The sequence below is a fragment of the Aquarana catesbeiana genome, linkage group LG01 (assembly GCF_042186555.1).
Source record: "Aquarana catesbeiana isolate 2022-GZ linkage group LG01, ASM4218655v1, whole genome shotgun sequence".
Classification (NCBI taxonomy): domain Eukaryota; kingdom Metazoa; phylum Chordata; class Amphibia; order Anura; family Ranidae; genus Aquarana; species Aquarana catesbeiana.
In genome coordinates this window covers 519,086,272-519,102,138 of record NC_133324.1, presented here as the reverse complement: position 1 = coordinate 519,102,138, position 15,867 = coordinate 519,086,272, and positions in this window count along the sequence as shown.

Genomic DNA, 15,867 nt, shown 5'->3' with positions numbered 1-15,867 from the left:
TCCACAGGTACCCAGCTGTTGATGATATCCTGCTCGTCAGTCCTGCCTACTTAAGCTGTCCAGCCCAGAGGATCTCTGCCTTCGCCTTAGTCAACATCAGAGACGTTCTCCTGCATTCCTGTTAAAAGACTTGCTTGGCTGACATCCGTTCTGGTTCCAGATCCTACTTGCTGTTTTACTACGCTCATCTCCGGCTCCCTGACGTTTGGCTTGTCTGACTATCAATTCCGGTTCTTGAACGCTGGCTATGTTTTGACTACATTTGTTCTATTTACTTTTATTATTAAACAAGTGTGATTAAACTGTACTTCTGTCTCAGTCTGATTTCATGGTTTCTGACAAATCCACGTGGTTTTGGTGGGGTTAATACAGGTGGTGAAGAGGTGATATATTGCCTCCTCCCTATCTGTCAAATATCTCTGAAAATAAATTTCTTGTGATCTGTCCAATCCCTGCTGTGCGGCTGCTGAGGCAGCCATAGCAGGGATTGGATAGATCACAAGGTATCAGGGCAAAGTCATCGACCTCAAGCATATTAAGCTGTTCACTCCAAATCCTGTCTCTCGATCAGCATTTGTGAGTGAGATATTGAGTAACAGGATCAGCACAATGAAAGTGCAGTGTGTGCACCAGCTTCCAGCCACAGACTCAGCTGGGCGGTGGGTAGAGGCAGAGCCATGGCAGCCTCCGCTGACACAGATAATGATCAGTTTACAATTTGGAGGTCATGGCAGGCAGCAGATACTGGTGACCGCTGCTAACAAAACTACATCTAAAGTTACTTCTCAGCCAGCAAAAAACTTTCATAAAAGAAAAGAAGAAAAATTAAATAAGTTAAAAATGTTATTAAAAAAAAAATATATATAATATGATAAATTAAATCAAATTGATCTAAATTGAAAGTCCATGAATAACACCACTGAAATGTTACAGTTGGCAAATTCATGGGAGAAGGAGAAGGAGAAGAGCAGTCAAGCTGCAGAGAGGCCACGGCCCGCTGGTTAGGCAGGGATCCCTGAGGCAAGAGACTCAGGCTACGGGCCCCAGATTCAGGGCTATAGCCCCAATAGCCACCCCCTAGTGACGCCACTGGGGGTCGAAATGCATTGGAGTATTCTCATGCATCCCATGGTGTAATGTAATTTGTAACACATTGTTCCTATGTTGTATAATGTCACCATCAATTTTGGTGACCTCGCTTTATATGTATTAACCAGAGGTCATATTTTAACTTTCTGTACAATTGAATACTTTTCACACAATAAAACAACTAAGTTTTTTACAATAGATACTTGTCCATTTTTTGCTGCTAAAAAACCTGTGGGGAATTTTTCCATGTTTTCAGTCTTTTGGGGTGTGCAGCTTCCCTGACTCTCACATATGTGTTTCTTCTATGCCAGTCACATGATTCTCTTCCTCATTCACAATCATGTTACAAGCTGTGTAATCCGTGAAAAAAAAACGTTTCTCAAGCCATCTTCCAGGACAGCATTGAGAAAAGGCTCCTCAGACCTAGAAACAGGAAACACATCATCCACCATTACAAAAAAAGAGCAACATACCCCTGAACCTCTTTGTATTTCCTCCAGCCACATAGGCTCACTAGTTTGGTAATTTATCTATGATTAGGCCACCATGTTAGTGGCAGGTATATGGCTTAGTGGCTAGTATATGCTTCCCCATAATTACAGGGACAGTGAACTTGTGAGGGTTTGAAAATCTGGGATGTTTTGTAGGCTACTTTTGTTTGTATCCTAGTTAAGGGACCTTCCCTCCCCATCACCTTCTCTGTGTTTCCCAAGGTTCCTTCTCTACTGGAGAAGAAGCAACTATTTCCATCTTTGCAGAGGCTCTAGTAGAGCCCTCCCTTATTCACATTTGGTCAGGCTGTAAGTCCTACCCTGTGTAGAATCAGGTGGAAAATCCATGTTAATCTTTCACTCCCCTAAATTTCCTTTCCCCTTGTTTTTGCTCCTTTTCTCTCACAATCCTCGCCAGGTAATTATAAATTCCTATGAAGCCATTTTCCTTTTTATGCATCATATGGCTCTTAAAAGTCACTCAAAAACATTGAATCACCTGCTCGTGATTGAATTACTAAACATGATCGCTTTTTGGATAACTATCCCCTTAAAACTTAAACACACTTGGGCGGTGACAGAATGCAATTACAATGATATAAGGGAGCGTTGCCACCAGCCCAAGTATCGTCCAAGATGAAGCTACGCTATTGGTTCTAGCGAAACGCGTCGACATCAACGCAGGCCCGTCACAGACGCTGGAGTACGGGTGGAGAGGTGACAGCTGCGAGCGATGCACAGATGAGGTGAAACAGCCTGGTCGTCTTGAGCTGCCAGAGTCGTAAGAGGATCGAATACTTTTTCTTGTGTCTGCACCCCCTCGGGGACGCACGCTCAGTCGGGACACTCTTTCAGCTGGTCCGCGCCACGGCACCCGATCGGGAAGGAGGTGAAGGCATTGGAGCTTTGTATCTCCTGCCACCCCTGTAGCCAGTGACGCTATACACCGAGCTGGCTCATCACTGAGCAGAGGAACCTGCATGTATATCACGGCTCCCCCTTTACACACGAAGCGTCCATCGTGATGCTGCAACACATCTGATCCAGCCCATCAGACCACTTCCAACTGATTGAAAACAACAAACGGTAAAGTCTGCCAAATTCATTATAAGATGTTCTTTATAGGACTTTAATCCTTACTGACAGTATAACTTTCCCATACGGACCATTCTGGTTGGCATTCTAACCAAAATCTTGTCAGAAAAGAATCTCAAGTCAAAAGCAATAATTATTCCATTGGATTGACCATAACTTTCTGGACACTTATAACATCTAATCTATTAGCTAGTTCATTTATACTATCTCAGCTATAGTGATTGTGTCTACTTACATACAAGCAGCTCGCATTCCTTCTCCCTTCCCCCTCCACCCACCCCCATTTACCTCCATTGGATTTTTCTGGCTGTCATTTAGGTTTTTTCGTCAAACAGGGATAATTAACACCCTATTACTCACTAATCATCCACTACCGATTGAAAGCCCGCAAAGTCCAAAGCGTCCGGACGATGTCATACGTTGTCTTTGTTTTGTAATGTCTGTTTTGTCCAGTTTGTCCAATGATCATGAAAGTAATCATTAGGTCCCACCGGACCTAAATAGTAATCTTTTAGATACCATGTTTTAATTGATAGGTTTTTCACCAATTTTGATGTTTGTACCAAAATTAAATATTTAATAAAATTTGTACTTTTTTGGTAATACCGCCAGTCTTTTGACATGATTAAAACTTGTTGCTAAAGTAACCCCTTACTCGGTTTTCTAGAACCGGGTGCTCTTTCTCCTTAGGTGGAAAATCCAGCCTGCTTTCTCGCAGCCTACACCATGCAGTCTGAATCCGACATGAGACATCCGGCACATGGTTCCAAGGTAGGTTGGAGCTTTTTGTTTTATAGCTCTCCTTCCTATTATAACCATACTGTGGAGAGGCACAGTGTGGGGTACCCTTCGAAAGGAGGTCTTATCTTTGGGTGTTGGTTGCTATGAGTGTTTGCATGCCTCTTACAAGTGTAGGGTGAATGTGCTTTTTGTTTCTGTCCACCATTCGTGTAGCAAGTTGGAGGCAGAAGCTGCAGGGTGCCAGCAGCTGCAAGTTGAGCAGAACCTGCAACCTGTTAACTCTTTTCTACATTTATGTTACACTTGTGCAGTCGCAAAGCTTTGGGGTCTGCTTACTCCATTTTTACCATTGATTACACTCCCCTTTTTTTTTTTTTTTTGATCTCTTTTTTTTTTTGGCAGCAAGGCAAGGTGACGATCTAAGGGAGTCTGCTGGGGTTTAATCAGTTTTCTATGCTGGATTTTGGTCAATAGCCCACACCTAGGCTGACCTAAATTGTGGATCCTGACACATTTATTTGGCAGGCTCCTGGGCGAAATCCCTATGCAAGGGCTGCATAGACAAACCTGTGTTTTTAATAATTGCTCGTTAACACATTCAGGTGTTGAATTTCATATTGCTCTGGTTACACTTCCAGGCTCAGGGTGTCAGCAGCTTTAACGTTTTCCAAATCCTTTATCATAAGGTCCTTGAAAAAGCTAGGTTGGAGGGTAAAACTTCTGGGGAATTGAATAATGAAGCATTGGACAACCCAGTATGTACAATATTGTCCAAATTCCCAATGGAATAATTCGGTGTGGGATTACTCAATAAATGTCTCTTAATACTTAAATTTACAAACATGTTTATTAATGTCAATAAACTTTTGTCACATCTATGGACACCCTCCATTTACCACTGCGTAGCTTATAGGTTTTGTCTTTGTTACTTACATTTCTCCAGTGGATTTCCAGCAGAACGATAGTGTGGGGTTATAAATTGCACCTTTATCAGCCCATCAAGTGTTTAACGCAGGGTTTCTCAACTAGGGTTCCTACAAAGGTTTTACTAGGGGGTTCCTTGAGCAATGACCAATTTTTGCCTCAGATAAGTTCCCACTGACACCATTAATCTTTTTAGCCATCTTTAAGGGGGTAATTCTTCCCAATGTCCACAAGTGTAAGGAGCATTCTTCCCACTGACCATCCCACTAATGGATCATGAGTTGTAAATCTAGTAATTTTTAAACAGGGATTCCCTGAGATTGGAAAGTTATTTCAAGCCGTCCTCTGTGTTGAAAACGGTGAGAAAGTTTGGTTCAGCTCCTTTGTCTGGTTGTGGATTATTGCAAATGGTGCTGCAGGGGGATATTGATGCAAGAAAGACATACGCTGACTGCTTTTAAAGATCCTTTTGCAAAACTTTTTTTTTTTAAAGAATAAAGTTTTACCAAAGGATATGACACTAGACTTGTGCACAACAGAAAATTTAGTTTAGTTTTGGTTCGTTGTCATTCATAAAATACATAATTTCGTTCTGTTATATTCGTTATGTTACGTTAATACGTTCTCAGATAATTTGTTATTTCTGTAGAGTGTCGATATTCGTTATACTGAATCTCGAATCATGTCGAATTTTATTCATTCTATGCGCTATAATTTCGTTCGTATTCGTTGAAATTCGATATTTATGTATGTGTGTATATTCGTGATAACGATTCGTAGTTTGGAAAGTCGTTTGTTTATTGAATCTTAACACACACAATGACAATATCTCGTCTCCTCTGCTCAAATACAATAGAACACCCTTCTCACTCAGTTCTCAGGAATGCACTTTGCCAGTAATCCAACCTCCAGCACAAAATTAATCAGCTGATTGGACTGTAAGATTTACTTTGAGTTGACCTTTTGTTTCATTAGATCTTTACTTATTACCTAATCATGTTGAATTAATAGTTATATCCGCTATAACTTCTTTTGTATTAGTTGAAATTCGTTATTTTCTTACTCGGACATTCGGATGCATCCGAATGTCCGAAAGATGCAAAATTCGGTCGAATTTCGATTATTTACGAAACCAATTGCACAAGCCTATATGACACACTGACCGTAGCAAAAACAAAGCAAGACACTTAAACATGATACTGCAGTGGCGATGATACATTCAGTGACTAAAACTATCATCAACAGAAAGTAACAATCTGCACAAATGTGGCTCAGAGGAAAGAATAAAACAAACCCCAAGAACTTCCGACAGTTGTGAGCTCAAGTGTCCACTTGGGCAACTGTACCAATAAGATCTATTTAAGGGGACTTAAAAGGTCGATCAAGGTGCCTAAGCGGACATAACAGATACTAAGGAGAACTCAAATATGGCTTTCCAATAGGGTTTGATTTTAATGCAGGACCACCATAAATTGAGATGTGTACCACCTGGCTCTCCACATTTTCCACATTGGTCAGGTATGGATGGAATGGTCTTCTGTAACGTGGCCGAGCTGCGGTACCATCTAGTCAAAAGTTTAAAGTTCCTTTCCTGTGCCTGTGAGGCTAGAGTTATTTTGAACATGAGAAGAAAGGTTAATCCCAGTCCCCTGGGGGAGGGGTTGTGTCACAGTTCTCGCTCCCAGTCTTTTATGTAAATGGGTCAATGGGTGTAAGCATCAGATAATAAAAGCCGTAGAGTGTAGAAACTGCATTCTGACTAGGAGAGGCATAGCTTTTCAAATAGGGCCAGGTCTCTAAGGAGCTGTTGCTTATCAAGCCCATTATAAAAGTACCAGAGTTGAAAGTAATGTAGCCACTGGCCTTGCCATTAGTGGGATTGGGGCAATATATTTCATAAGGGCTTCCATCTGTTCTGGTCAATCACTTGTCGAATAGGAGATGGGTAAGATGGTTGCCAATGAAGAAAACCTTTGGTGTTCAGACCAAGCGGAAACCCCAGGTTGCCCAGTATTGGAGACAAGGGGCCAGGGCATGAGAAGACACCATATGTTCTAAGAGCATTATCCCAGATAGATAGGAGCGAAGATAGTAAGGGTGTCAGCATGAGTGGGGATGGGTGTTTGGTAGGATGGATCCAAGGGATGGAGGTTAAAGGAAATGGCGAAATGTCAGCTTCGAGGGAAACCCACTGTTTGGAGAAACCATGATGGAACCAGTCCAGAACCCTGCATAGCACTGACGCAGCATGGTATAATTCCAGGTCAGGTAGTCCCACCCCACCATCAATGCACTGCTTCACCAGGATTTTGCAGCACAGCTAGGCCATAGATCCAGGCCAGGGGATATTAAGTAAGGCAGAATGAACCAATTGAAAGAATAAACAATGAACTTGGATCGGAAATCATTTGAAAGACATAGCTAAATCTGGGGAGGATGCCCATTTTAAAGGAGGCACATCCATCCTAGCCACAAGTGTCTCAGATGACCAGCTCGAGTCATTGCTGCCTGGCAGACAGTAAAAGGAAGATAATTCAGCTTGTACAACTTATGAAGTTGTTGATGAGATCTGTATGTCAACATTTCTGATAGAGTTCTGTGCCCATTGAAACAAAAATGTGTAAGTAACAAATTCTCGGGTACCAGAAATATAAAGCAGTATGATTTTGAAGCATTCATTTTGAAATTACTAAGGGCACCAAAGCATTACAATTCCAGTAGGATTGAAGCAAAATAAATTTGTGGGTTGGTAATATGGAGTAATGCCGCGTACACACGATCGGAAATGCCACCAGCAAAACTCCGATGAGAGCTTTTTATCGGAAGAATCTGACCGTGTGTATGCTCCATCGGTCTTTTGCTGGCGGAATTCCAGCCAGCAAAAGATTGAGAGCATGTTCTCGGATATTTTTCGGTCGGAGAAAGTTCCTATCTGAAAATGCGATTGTCTGCAATTGGGACGCGCAAAAAATCACGCATGCTCAGAATCAAGTACGAGACAGAAGCGCTCGTTCTAGTAAAACGAGCGTTCGTAATGGAGATAGCACATTCGTCGCGCTGTCAATTTTTGGATCTTTTAATGCAGCGCATTCTTTTGTTCTTTATAATGCTAGAAGGATGAATTTGTTTTGCTGCTGATATTCACACAGAGTTCTCACAAACGTATTTCTTTATTATTTCTCGTGATCTCCTGAATAATCTTTTTTGTTTTTAAAGCCAGGTCTCCATAGTAATGTTTAGAATTATTTTTTAATCAAGATCTCCTGTTTTTTTTATTTTTTTTAAATTATCTTCTAATAATCTTTATTTTTTTTTTTTTTGTGTGTGTCAAGTTTCCAACAACATTATTATCTTGTATTTTTAAAGTTCAAGGAGGTTGGTTGTTGCCCTCTGTTAATTTGACATTGTATTTTTGAAATGTACCTGCCTACTCACAAACTGTCCTTTTTGAAGAAAAACACATAGGCAAGTATTTTCATATAAAAAAAATCTACATTTATTCTGGCTTATAACAAAATAAAGAGGAAGGCAACGCTGGAGAAACTGCTTGCATTAGCAAAGCCTTTGTACCCCAGGGCACACATCAACTCTTTGTAACTAAAAATTGGTAGCCTGAGAAGTCCATATAATAGGGAGCACAATCTGGTCCAGGACTCTCAGAGATCACGAACAGCAGCAGATGACATATATGTCCCCAGGCTGTGGTACTACAACAGCCTGCATCTTCTGTCAGACCAGACTGAATCCAGGCCATCACTTTCTTGTCTTCCCTGCAGCCTTCCCTCCACGCTTCCCTGCAGCCTTCCTTAGAGGCTGTGGCTCTGGAGGTGGACTTGTGGCAGGAGGAGGAGGAGGAGGAGGAGGAGGAGGAGGATGGGCGAGTGCACATAAGTGCATGTTCTCACTAATTTGGCCCCTCCACCCCTTCCGAAGGTACTGAAAAATAAGATTCTCACACATGAAGCGTTGGCCCTCCTTCATTTGCTGTAATTTTGCAGCTACATAGCAGCCATAGGCCTCTTCAGCATCAGGGGTGTTTTCAGGGCTGCATTAGCCTCCTTAATGAGGCCCAGTGCTGCCTCCTCCACGTTACTCCCCTTCCTGGCCCTTTTTGTTGTAAGATGGAGGCACCTGGGATTGGGTGAGGCTACTGGGCCTGGCCACCTCCTGGATGACACTTACCCCCGCCTCCTCCTTGCGGACACTTACCCCGCCTCCTCCTGGCTGACTCTTACCTCCACCTCCTCTTGGCCGCCACATTCCAGAGCCTCGTCCTGGCTGAGGTCTTCCGGTGTATGAAAAAGGGACATAGTTGTAGTTTTTGGTTCATCATTTACACACAATTTTCAGCTCAAGACTGTTGCAAATTGCATGTTAATAAATAGAAAAGACTATCATTCTGATCCCAGCATTTTTCATTCTTGTCCCAATCATTTTTGGCCCCTACTGTCTATTCATATGTCAAACACTTTTTGTTCAATCATTCATTTGTTAGCAATAATAACATCTAGTTAACACCAATAATTTTCGGACAATAAATATGTTCAAAAATACTATACCTGGCTCCAGCTGGGCTCCTCAACTTCTTCCAGGATGGAAGGGCCAGGTTGGTTCTCGGAAGCCTCAGCTGGGGTTGAGGGAAGGGTGGATGGAAGTGTAGAAAGTGATTCCCTGGCTTCAATCTGGTCTTCCAGTAACCGCATCCTGTTGTAGTACCACAGACTGGGTACATACACATCCTTGTAATAAGAAAATAAAGTCGCGCTGATAAAAAGGTGTGATGAAAAACTGCAAAGTTAAATGCCACAAATAATAATGAAAATAATGAATGACAAGATAATAATAAATACAAAAATGAAAATGATTATAATTAAACAACCGTGAAAATCTAGAAATATATAGTTAAAAATTGTCCATAATAAATGCACAGAAAGGTGAAGTTGAAGGTATAATTATTAATACATAGGAAAGTCCATATAGTGAAAAACAAATCCCAGAGTAATGAGTGGTGTGGATTCTCATTAAAGTGACAAGTGAATTGATGGGACCTCCACCTTAGGAAAACACTGGCACTTACTGGAAAGCGATGGTCCCTTATTACAGGGGACCACGCTGAGCAGACGTGCAGTGGTGACGTCAGGACGTGGCTCCTCCTCCCGGGAAGAGGGAGGAGGAGCCACGTCCTGATGTCACCACTGCACGTCCAGCAAACAGAAAGGGAAAGCCGGTCGGCTTCAGATCAGCCCGTAGCTTCCAGGACTGGACGTGCAGTGGTGATGTCAGGACGTGGCTCCTCCTCCCCCGTAGCTTCCGGGACTGGACGTGCAGTGGTGACGTCAGGACGTGGCTCCTCCTCCCTCTTCCCGGGAGGAGGAGCCACGTCCTGACGTCACCACTGCACGTCCAGTCCCGGAAGCTACGGGCTGATCTGAAGCCGGCCGGCTTTCCCTTTCTGTTTGCTGTTTTTATTTCTTTGATTTGTAAGTGTTCATTTGACTTTTATCTATCCATTAAATGTTAAAAGATTTACGCTATGTGGAGCACTTTGTGTTTTTTTCTGGTAAACCACATCACTCTGCTGTGATTCATGGCGAGGATCCCCACGGACGCTGTGGTATCTAATGCCTGCCTGTGAGATCCCGGGCTGGGGTTACAGCCATCTGCTCAGCGTGGTCCCCTGTAATAAGGGACCATCGCTTTCCGGTAAGCAACAGTGTTTTCCTAAGGTGGAGGTCCCATCAATTCACTTGTCACTTTAATGAGAATCCACACCACTCATCACTCTGGGATTTGTTTTTCACTATATGGACTTACCTATGTATTAATTATTATACCGTCAACTTCACCTTTCTGTGCATTTATTATGGACAATTTTTCAACTATATATTTCTAGATTTTCACGGTTGTTTGATTATAATCGTTTTCATTTTTGTATTTATTATTATCTTGTCATTCATTATTTTCATTATTATTTGTGGCATTTAACTTTGCAGTTTTTCATCACACCTTTTTTATCAGCGCGACTTTATTTTCTTATTACTTTGATTGGTGTCTTATAACACTTCTTAGTTGCAGCTTTACTTTTTCACTTTGATTGTTAGCGCAGTATTCTTTATACATCACATACACATCCTTTGCTGCTACTCCTGATCTCATGGAAGCCTGGACCCTATTAAGCTCCTTCCTATACGTGCTTCTCAAGCTACCAATTTTCTTATCCACAAACTCAGTGTCTGAGTCGGGGACCTGCATCTTCACAAATTTTAGCCGTTTCTCCAGCGATGCCTTCCTAGCTGGTTTATTTCGATATAGGGGTTTTTAACCTCTTACAAATTTCTCATATCCCTGTATCTGTCTATGAACTGGCCCATAAATTCAGGGCCTTTGAATTGTTACATATTTGCTGCAAGACAAAACACAACACAAAAACACTAATATCAGGCTAAACTCCTCTAATCTTATCCCAATTTAGGCCTCAATCTCGAATCAGTATAGGCCACTGATGTCCCAAGTTAAAATGTTACCTTTGTTATAACGTTCGGCGCTTCATCCACTCACAGATCGTACAAACGACGCACGCGTGTTAGCTTTATATACACTACGCATGTGTGAAACTCCGCCCGCCTCGCACGCCCTTGATGTTCTTTCTCGAATATTCCCGCCCCTTCTCTTTCGACGCAGTGGGAGAGGAACATGGCGGAGACACAGCAGGTGCGTAATAGCAGTAACAAGGAGGAGGAAAGCCCAGAGCCTGAAACGTCCTGATCCTGCAGGAGATTTAAGGCCTCAAATATTGCCTTTGTAGAGATGGTGGACATCTTGAAGAGGGACAACTATGAAGGGAAGTATGGACCGTACCTGAACCCAAATGTGTGAAAGGCCAAGATCATGACTAAAGTTGTAAAGAGTCTGCACAGGAATTTTGAGGTACGACAATCCAAGGAGAAATTAAGGAAACGCTGGTCAGACATGAAATTGAGGGAGCAGGATCAGTACAGAAGGATCAAGAAAGTGCTTCTAAAAGGTAAGTAGTTGTCGTGTGTTCCGATTATTATTATTATTACTTGCATGCTACTCCATGTGCTTTTCTTTACTGTTGTACAGTTTAAAATGGCTACTTTCATGTTCATGGGCACAGCAATCGGTCGTAGGAAACATTGTTTGTTTGCCAACTAAATACAATGCTTTGGGCAGATACAGGGTTAACTACATTTGGTCATGCTAATTTGTATTAAAAGAAGTTTAGGACATTGTTGTCTAGATGTGTTTGAAACTAGAAAGAATTGCAAACTTGATTCAGTGTAATGTAAGGAGAGAACACTCAGCAGCTGTTTACACATCTGGACTCTGGAGCACTAGTGTGGGACACAAGAACAAACTTTTTAGGGTGAACCACACAGGTACTCCAGTGGATACTTGGGGTGTCTCCATGTGTGAAACTTGTCCAAAAAAGGTAAGTATTCCAGCTTTGGTAAATGAAAAAATCATGTCTTCAGCTTGGAACTCTGCCAAAACAGACAATTGTACCCCACTGCCAAACAATGTTTCATATTCCTATTTCTGGCCTCAAATATCTGTGTGCTAAGTATACCTTTTGTTTCATTCTCATAGGGGAGAAAAGACTCCAGACGTCTGAGGACACCAGGAAACCCCCACCTCATGAAGAAGGGGAACAGAGGACACCACAACCTGAGGATGTGGAGGAAGGAGAGGTGGTTGAGATTGTTACCACAACAGGTGAGTGTCTGACACAGCAGATTCATTTAATAGATGTATGCCTGCATATTTAGAATACATGGTGTGTATTTTTTCTTTTAGGTGATGTGCATGTTGTGGAAGAATAATCTACTCATTTCATGACTGACAGTGCACAAAGGCTAATCCAGGACATAATGTTTTGTAGTCAGGATTTAGACCTCATCAAGCAAAAAACAAATGACATAGAACAAAAACTGAAGAACATGATTGATGTACTAGGAAGAATCTAAAGAACAACAAAATGTCACCATTTTCTAGTTTTGGGGACCAATTTTTTTGTATTTTTTTACGCATTTTAAAAGCCAAGAAGATGCACACAGTGTGTCAACAAGTGCTATCTGCCATCAGGGGATATCAATGTACGCATTTGTGGGTGCAACCCCTTCCTCGTAACTCAAGTAGGTGAGAGGAAGTGGTTGCACCCCCAAAACACATCCATTGATCCCCCATGATGGAAGATAGCACATGTTGACATTAGGCATGGGATCAGGAGGTAAATCCCCAGTTTGACTCCCAATTTGTGTGCATCTTCAAAATTTGGCTTTTACAGGGGGACATCACCCCATCTGATGAAGGCAATATCAACACATTTTTGACACTATAATGTCTGATAATGCCTTCACTTTTTCAATGTTGAACTTTGTAAGTTCCTGAGTTGTGTATGTTATGTTTTGAAACATGCCTGTTTATGTACTAAAAAAATATTTTCAAGGTAAAACTTAAAAAAAAAAAAAATTTTTACAACGCACATGTGAATGTGCACGGAGTAAAAGGTTTTATATTCAACAATGTGTGGCTTCTTCTTTCAATGCTCAATACCATTTTTTGTATTAAGTTGGTGTTTAGAGTGACAATGGGTGTTATTTAATAATGGAAAAACCACTTGGCACTACTAGTGCACTAGGAGAACCTAGGAGATAGCTAAAAGAAACACAAGCAGTAAATCAAAATCAAGATTTGATCAGATCAAATTTTTTTTTTTTATATCTAAAATATTTACAAATTTGCTGGCATAGCAATGCCCCCTCTACCCGTAAAATAATCTACATATTTCTGACGCACTTCACGGGCGCTTTGGGGGGGGTAAGTCAGGATGGCCAGTTGGTCAGTGGATTTTCTGGAAGTCCGGCCTCAGGCCCAACTGAGGCAACATCACTCAGAGCATTTCTCTTCAAAAAGTTGTGAAGTATGCAGCATGCTAGAACTATGTGGTTAAGTTTGTACTCCACCATATTTATTGCCGTAAGAAATAGGCGGAACCGGCTGGCTATTATCCCAAAGGCATTCTCCACGACTCTTCTGGCTCTGGCCAGCCGGTAATTAAAATCCCTCTTCTCCGGGGTGAGGGCCTTCTGGGGAAATAAATAAACTAGATTGGTGCGCTAATATCACTATGCTAGAGCACAGTGCCACTTTATGTTCGTGAAAAAAAACAATACCGTATATACTCGAGTATAGGTCGATGCGAGTATAAGTCGAGGCCCCTAATTTACTGGGAAAAACTTATTGACCCGAGTATAAGCCGAGGGTGAGAAATGCAGCAGCTACTGTAAGTGGAAAAAGAGGGTCAACAATGCCCATCTGCAGCTGTATACCTCCCTGTGTCCTGTGCATGTGTCCCTGTGTATGTGTGCATGTGTCCTGTGCATGTGTCACGTACCTGTGTCCTGTGCATGTGTCACCTACCTGTGTCCTGTGCATGTGTCACCTCCCTGTGCATGTGTGCATCCTACCTGTGTCCTGTGCATGCCTCCGTGTGGCGATCTCCATTCCCCGTGTGCTGCTCTACACCGATCAGCGTGTGATAATACCATTCGGCCATTCTACTGTTCAAAAGCCGTGCCTCCTCCTCGTCCTTGATAGGCAAAACACTCCATTTCCCAGCAGTCAGTCTATCACGGACATTGTCTCATCCTCATACCACGGACGAGGATGAGAGAATGTCCGTGATAGGCTGTACACTGACTGCTGGGAAATGGAGTTTTCTGCCTATCACAGACGAGGAGGAGGCGCGGCTTTTGAACAGTGAATGGCCGCCGAATGGTAATATCACACGCTGGCCGCCGTCTGTCTGCATGACATGCTGATCATGTAGGCAGATGGCGGTGACTCGAGTATAAGTCGAGGGGGGCACTTTCAGCCCAAAAAAAAGGGCTGAAAATCTCGACTTATACTCGCGTATATACGGTAAATATGAGAATAAAAATAAGTGTAAGCTGCTGTTCACACAAATGAATATAGTGTAATGTAAATATACAGTGCAATGCTATGGGAAACTTCTATAATAAAGACATAAACTGACAAAACTCTAAAGAGATCTTATAAATTGTCCTGTGTACTGCTGTTGCCACCTAACAACAGGAAATTGGGAACAAAAACGTAGCCATAAGATAGTAGTGATCTAGCATACATCCGCCGATCCAACTGGCTCCAATCTCTGCTGAGAAAACAATCGAGTTGATATAACCCCTTTTTCCTTATCTTTCCTTCTCACAAAACCAATCTCTTGACCATGGGTCCCGGTTCACAGAGAAAAAAAAAAAACAATAGAGGAAAGAAAGACGGGCTAAGTAAGCTAAATGAATGCACTAACATGCACCCGGAATATACAAGCGTTTGGTAACAGTCAGGCTCACTCCTCCTCACAGCCCCTCCGTGTAATCGTACACCTTTAGCTAACATCACTGGCTCCTCCCCCTGATGCGTTGCGTCACAGGTCACGTGACTTTTTCAAGGGAATGGCCTCATCAGGTGATCACCCAGACCAAATGCTTCATCAGACATAAAAACAAATGGGAGTCCTTCCACATTCTCTTCCGCAGGTGGCAATCCCAAGCCACCACTCTGTAGACGTCAGTAGAACTCGGTCTGGGCAAAGACTCCACCATCCGCCATTCTTCCCCACGTCCACATAGAGAAACTTGTATGTCGCTGACACCACTGCCTTCAACACAATACTATGAAACCCCTTATAATTAAAATAGTATGACCACGAGTGGGGTGGTGGGACGATGTAGACGTGCTTCCCATCGAGTCTGCCATTCTTGTGGCGTTGAAGGAAACTGTGGAGTCAAAAAAGAAAAAAGAAAAATTATTAGTACTTTTGCACATAACATTGCAAGCAGATTAGACACAAACATTATTGGCCAACATCAGTATAATATTTATTTTAAGAAGTATTTAAAGACAAAAATATAAGGTCGACTTATCAGATTCCTCAGCCCCTCTGATGGTCCATTGGAAATATTTTAGGGGGGGGGGGAGTTATAAATGACTTTTGGACCCCAAAAAAAAGCCTCTGGCACTCTGCCTGAATTTAAGGACAAAAATAACATTTGGACACGTTTTAGGGGGTGTTTAGGGTTAAGCACTACAATGGAGCTGACAAAATACATTGTTAAGTGACTAGGCTAAGTGTATATGGGCCCAGGATAGCATGCTGGGAAGGTTAGTGAAGGCAAATATGCATGAAGGACAAAAAAGGAGCATTAAAAGCTTATAGCATGCATGGAGGACAAAGGGGACATTCACAGCATATTACAATCATGGTAATTAGGGAATGATGAAAGAAATACAATACATTAGCATACTATAAATACATAGAATGTGATGTTAAAGGAGAAAACTTACCCTAAAATAGTCCTTCTTCAGGACCTGTATGATGGCAGAACAGGTCTCTGGGATAATGATCCCCAGAACCTGGGGGGAGATGCCTGTAGAGAACTTGAGGTCCTGTAGACTTCTCCCCGTCGCCAAGTACCGCAACGTG